The sequence below is a fragment of the Triticum dicoccoides genome, chromosome 5B (genome assembly GCF_002162155.2).
Source record: "Triticum dicoccoides isolate Atlit2015 ecotype Zavitan chromosome 5B, WEW_v2.0, whole genome shotgun sequence".
In the NCBI taxonomy this organism is placed as follows: Eukaryota; Viridiplantae; Streptophyta; class Magnoliopsida; order Poales; family Poaceae; genus Triticum; species Triticum dicoccoides.
In genome coordinates, this window is record NC_041389.1 from 299504548 (window position 1) to 299511749 (window position 7202).

Sequence of the window (7202 nt, forward strand, 5' to 3'; positions counted from 1 at the left end):
AAAACCCTCGGGCTCCGGAAACCCAAGGGAAAAAGGCTTAGGTAGGAAAATGGTAAAATTAAGGTTGGGCCTTGCTGGAGGAGTTTTATTCAAAGCGAACTGTCAAGGGGGTCCCATATGTCACCCAACCGCGTGAGGAACGCAAAATCAAGGAACATAACACCGGTATGACGGAAACTAGGGCGGCAAGAGTGGAACAAAACACCAGGCATAAGGCCGAGCCTTCCACCCTTTACCAAGTATATAGATGAATTAATTAAATAAGAGATATTGTGATATCCCAACATAATCATGTCCATCATGGAGCAATCTTCAACTTCACATGCAACTAACAACGCTATAAGAGGGGTTGAGCAAAGCGGTAGCATAGCCAAGCAACAGTTTGCTAGGAAGGGTTGAAAAGGTTAGAGGCTGACATGGCAATTTGGGAGGCTTGATAAGCAAGTGATAGGTAGCGCAACATAGCGATAGAACGAAGCAACTAGCATAGCAATGATAGTAGTGAGATCTAAGGTAGCGGTCATCTTGGCTGAAATCCCGCAAGGAAGAAGAACAAGTCCATGAAGAAGATGAAGCCACGAAGACGAACCAAGCGTAGACGAACGAATCCTCACGATCGCAATGAAACAGGAACTAACGAGAAGGAGCACAACCGGAAAGAAGCAAACAACAAGGTAAACACACAACACATAGACATGACATGATGCACAACCAATCATGATGCATGAAAAAGGCTACATGAATCTACTCATGGCAAGAGATGATGCAAACAAGAGCAACACATCAACGCAAGCTTAAATGAGGCCGGTAACAACATATGACAAAATCGGAAAGACCCCATATGTAAATTTAGAAGTTGGTCGAGATCTGAATAAACCTTATGTTCAAGTTGTTAAACAGCAAGTTAAGATGCACCAAGATGATCTACACGAAATTCTAGTCAAGTTACATATAAAGTTCATTTAGTTCGGAGCTACGGCCTAGAAGATATGAGCAAAACAAGTTAAACATGGCATTAGTGCAAAAGGCATTCAAACATCAAGCAAACACTCTCAAAACAAGGATTCAACATGACAAGATGAAACTACATGCAAATCTAAGCAAGTTTCACATAGAGCACACTCAAAACGGAGCAACGGTGCAATACATACACTCAAAACAAGAAATAACAATAATCTATCCAAAACAGCAACTAGGCATCTTGCAAGCATCAAAAAAATATGCTACATCACCTCAACAGGAAAACAAAAGGCATGTACCTGAAGTCCAGGTAAAGCACAACAAAACATGAACACTGAGCTATCTCCAGAAAACACTATAACATGCTCAAAAGGACATGGCAAAATTGCAAATAATAACAGATTCACAGACTTGGTAGAAATACACTAGGCATGGCAGAAATAACATCAGGTTGCAATGTTTAGAGCTATCGAACAACATGTTACAACAAGCTATCATGGAAAACTATAGCATGGCATGTTAATACTAAAGACAAAGGACAAAACTCCCTTACTGAACTAATTCCAAAGATCAACAGAAGAGATGGTAGCATCCATGCAAACATGGCAAATGATATGACAGATTCAGACCTAACAATACATGGCAGGAACAACGATAAGTAGGCATGTTGGTGAGCTTGTACCACTCTCCACAGAGCATTTCATGGCATGAGAAGTTAAACAACAATAAGATGACATATATATGAAGCTAAGAATGGCAATAGCATAGTCATAGGGTGCATGGATCACTAGCAAAGCACATGGCAAAACTGAACTTAATGTTAACAGGCTGACAGCAACATTATTTAGCAACTTTGGAGCATGATATGAACAATCTAAAGTAATCTATAAATGCAACAAAGGGCATTGATGGACATAGCATGACATGTGTAAGAAAACATCCTTAGTGGACATCTTCAGATTATGCATAGAATGACTTGTAGCAGCAGGTTTACATAGCATCATGATATAACAGATTCAGCCTAACAAAACAGTAACATCAAGTACCCTACTTCATGAGCTTGATTCACTCACTACAAGACTCACAAAAATACATGGATTGCACCACTGTAAATATGGAATGATGTAGCTCAAAACTCATGTAGACATCAAGCTCATAGGATGCAGACACAAAATGCAATGAAAAAGACAAATCATCAAGTTCTGTTAACAGACAACAGTTAACATCATATAGCACTCTTGCAATGATGATAAGGGCATCAAGATGGACCAGAAAAAGCATGGAACAATGAAATGAAATGAAGAGCATCTCACAATGAACATTTTAATATATTACACGCACAAAACAGAGCTATGCACAAGAAGTTATAGCAGGTCAAAGATGCACACATATCATGAGTTTTCAGGGACTTGGATGAAAAAACGGGGTCAATCTCGTCTAACACTTGATCCAAGGAAAAGAATATGATCAACACCGGAAAAAAAACTTGAATTGAATCCACAGGAGAAGAAAAAGAGATGAAGGATGTCAAACAAAAGAGAATTCACCGGTTGAAACAATTGACGAAAGGCTGAAGAGGCTCCGCACAAATGAAATAGCTTCTCGAATAGAGGCTCAGACTCCGGGAAGAAAAAGGGTTGGAGGGTGGGAAAACAAAGGCACCTGGAAGGGAGAACCGACGAATATCTTGAAGAGAAAACACCGGTTGAAAGAAAGCAAAGGCTTCGCACGAGTAGGATGGTTACTCGATTATGGACTCCGGCTCCAAGAAGAAAAGGGGTGGGCAGGTGGGAAAAAGAAAACAACTAAGGATTGTACTTGGCAACGATGAGCTTGAGTCAACTTGATGAGAAATGCACCGGATAAAAAGAGCTGAGAACCAACGATCCGAAAACCAACTGCGTGATCCTAAAGAAAATTTGAAGGGGAAGAGGAGTAATTAAAAACACCCACGTCAAGATTCCTCACCAGAGCGACGAAGGGGCTGAGGAGTAAAAAGAATTCCTACTCTTCGATATAACTAGACTCCGAAAATAGTTTTTTTCTAGACACGATAACGACCAAACTACACGATCAATTAAGGGGGGCTCCTAAGGTCGGTCGACGCTCTGATACCAACTTGTCACACCCAATATGCGATACTATCCTAAAGAGACTCGAAGGTCCCACCAAGGATAGAACCGCATATTGATACACTTTTGCAAGGTGGATATCATTACATCAACATTACATAAAAGATAGGGATACATACAAGAGGCAAACAACGCCACATGAATACAACATCACGATACATAAGAGCAACATCCGGCTACGGATGAAACACAAATAGGAACTCTACGACAACCACCCTGCTAGCCCAGGCTGCCGACCTGGAACCTATCCCGTGATCGAAGAAGAAGCAGAAGAAGAACTCCAAAACAAGTAACATCGCTCTCGCGCCAATATCACCGCATAACCTATACCTGCAACTATTGTTGTAGTAATCTGTGAGCCACGAGGACTCAGCAATCCCATTACCATGGGTATCAAGACTAGCAAAGCTTAATGGGTAAAGGAATGGATAAGTGGTGAGGTTGCAACAGCGTCTAAGCATATATGGTGGCTAACATACGCAAATAAGAGCGAGAAGAGAAGCAAAAGAACGGTCGTGAAGCTAGCAATGATAAAGAAGTGATCCTGAACTCCTACTTATATCAAACATAACCCAAAACCATGTTCACTTCCCGGACTCCGCCGAAAAGAGACCATCACAATTACACATATGGTTGATGCGTTTTAATTCAAATCTGGTGTCAAGTTATCTACAACTGGACATTAACAAATTCCCATCTGCCACATAACCGCGGGCATGACTCTCAAAAGTTTATACCCTGCAGCGGTGTCCCAACTTAGCCCATCACAAGCTCTCACGGTTAATGAAGGATATTCCTTCTCCCAGGAAGACCCGATCAGTCTCGGAATCCCGGTTTACAAGACATTTTGACAATGGTAAAACAAGACCAGCAAAGCCGCCCGATGTGCCGAAAAATCCCGATAGGAGCTGCACATATCTCGTTCTCAGGGCACACCGGATGAACACTACGTACAACGAAAACCAGCCCTCAAGTTTCCCCGAGGTGGCGCTGCAAGTGGCTCTAGTTCGGACCAACACTCGAAGGAGCACTGGCCCCGAGGTGGGGGGTTAAAATAAAGATGACCCTCAGGCTCAGGAAACCCAAGGGAAAAAGGCTTAGGTAGGCAAATGGTAAAATCAAGGTTGGGCCTTGCTGATGAGTTTTATTCAAAGCGAACTGTCAAGGGGGTCCCATAAATCACCCAACCGCGTGAGGAACGCAAAATCAAGGAACATAACACCGGTATGACGGAAACTAGGGCGACAAGAGTGGAACAAAACACCAGGCATAAGGTCGAGCCTTCCACCCTTTACCAAGTATATAGATGCATTAATTAAATAAGAGATATTGTGATATCCCAACAAAATCCTGTCCATCATGGAGCAATCTTCAACTTCACCTGCAACTAACAACGCTATAAGAGGGGCTGAGCGAAGCGGTAACATAGCCAAGCAATGGTTTGCTAGGAAGGGTGAAAAGGTTAGAGGCTGACATGGCAATTTGGGAGGCTTGATAAGCAAGTGATAGGTAGCGCAGCATAGCGATAGAATGTAGCAACTAGCAAAGCAATGACAGTAGTGAGATCCAGGGTAGCGGTCATCTTGCCTGAAATCCCGCAAGGAAGAAGAACGAGTCCATGAAGAAGATGAAGCCACGAAGACGAACCAAGTGTAGACGAACGAATCCTCATGATCGCAACGAAACAGGAACTAACGAGAAGGAGCACAACCGGAAAGAAGCAAACAACAAGGTAAACACACAACACATATACATGACATGATGCACAACCAATCATGATGCATGACAAAGGCTACATGAAGCTACTCATGGCAAGAGATGATGCAAACAAGAGCAACACATCAATGCAAGTTTAAATGAGGCCGGTAACAACATATGACAAAACCGGAAAGACCCCATATGTAGATTTAGAAGTTGGTAGAGATCTGAATAAACTTATGTTCAAGTTCTTAAACAGCAAGTTAAGATGCACCAAGATGATCTACACGAAATTCTAGTCAAGTTACATATAAAGTTCATTTAGTTCGGAGCTACAGCCTAGAAGATATGAGCAAAACAAGTTAAACATGGCATTAGTGCAAAAGGCATTCAAACATCAAGCAAACACTCTCAAAACAAGGATTCAACATGACAAGATGAAACTACATGCAAATCTAAGCAAGTTTCATATAGAGCACACTCAAAACGGAGCAACGGTGCAATACATACACTCCAAACAAGAAATAACAACAATCTGTCCAAAACAGCAACTAGGCATCTTGCAAGCATCAAAACAATATGCTACAACACCTCAACAGGAAAACAAAAGGCATGGACATGAAGTACAGGTAAAGCACAACAAAACATGAACACTGAGCTATCTCCAGAAAACACTATAACATGCTCAAAAGGACATGACAAGATAGCAAATAATAATAGTTTCACAGACTTAGTAGAAATACACTGGGCATGGCAGAAATAACATCAGGTTGCAATGTTTAGAGCTATCAAACAACATGTTACAGCAAGCTATCATGGCAAAATATAGCATTGCATGCTAATACTAAAGACAAAGGACAAAACTCCCTTACTAAACTAATTCCAAAGATCAACAGAAAAGATGGTAGCATCCATGCAAACATGGCAAATGATATGACAGATTCAGACATAACAGTACATGGTAGGAACAACGATAAGTAGGCATGTTGGTGAGACCGAGACGCAGTCCAAACCTACCGATTTGTACAACTCGGTGACACCAAAGTAACTTTGGAGTCTAAACATGTGGAATCGGTCAGACCGAGACACAGTTCGCTGACTCCGAGTTTGCTAGGGTTTCACAAAGTCCTGGTATCGGTCACACGGATTTGCAACTTTCGGCCTAAGCCAAAGCGGTGGGACCGATTCCTACAATTCGGTCGGTCCAAGATGGGTTCGATGCAAACATGACCCTAAATTTTCAACTCAAATCTAATCTAGAGGATGATTTCTCTGGATGGATCAATCTCATACTTGGAAAGAAACATGGCATTGCCTTTGCGCTAGGAGTCAGAGTTAAAAGAAAGCACAAAGAGTTGATCTCATAGCCTGGCTTGGCGATGAGCTCGCTACGGTGGCAACGGTGGGGAGGATTTCCGTTGACGGCAGCGGAGACCAGTGGCGGGAGGTCGCTGGCAACAAGGAGACAATCCGGAGACCCGAGGCTGCAAAGCAGGACACACGCGGGTGAGTAGGTTTTGGAGAAATTTCCAAAATTTGACCCGTCGGTATATATATCCTGGCACTGTCGGTGTGGCCGAGTGGAACAACTCGGTGGCACCGAGATGCAGAATTGCAAGCGGTTACTGCAACTCGGTGAGACCGAAAAGTTCTAATAGGTTGCACTGAGATTGAAAACTTGATCAACCCAGTGAACTCGGTGTGACCGAAATGGAGGTTTCGGTCAGACTGAAATACACAGAGAGGTTTTGGAAGTTTTAAGTATATGACAAATCGGGACTCCGAGTGCTCCTCACATAGAGGGTTTAAATTTGACTTTGATCAAACTTTGTAATGTAGCATGAATAGAGTTTGAGAGGAGAAAGGCATATATAGCTAGAGGGAGTTCTTAGGTATTCTTGTCCATCCATTTGGCAAAGAAAATTCAAAGAATCAAAGCAACAAATGGATGTCCTCAAATGAGAAAAGTATGCAACCAATATGCTCACACAATAAAATGGCAAATGTAATATGTGGCAAAGCATGCACAATCACTCTAGCATATATCAAGCAATTGGCGATGACTAGGTCATTTATATATGAGTATATTGACTTAGAAGTCAAATGAGAACATTTGATCATAGGTCATACTCATCGTTTAAGCACAAGTGGGGTTACCACTTTTACATAAAGCATTGTTGTGTTCACACCATTAGAGTTGCTTTAGCTCAATTCTTAGAGTAAAGCTCCCCCTAGATGTGATATCCCCCCTAAGAGGGATGAACTAACCTTGGGTTTTGTTGATGATGACTTCATGTAGATGTTGAAGATGTGGATGCTCATTGTTGATGTAGATCACTTGAAGCAATCCATTGGAGTGAGTTGCACTTTCAATACCTACATGGATTAGTCCCACAAGGAACAAACAAGGAT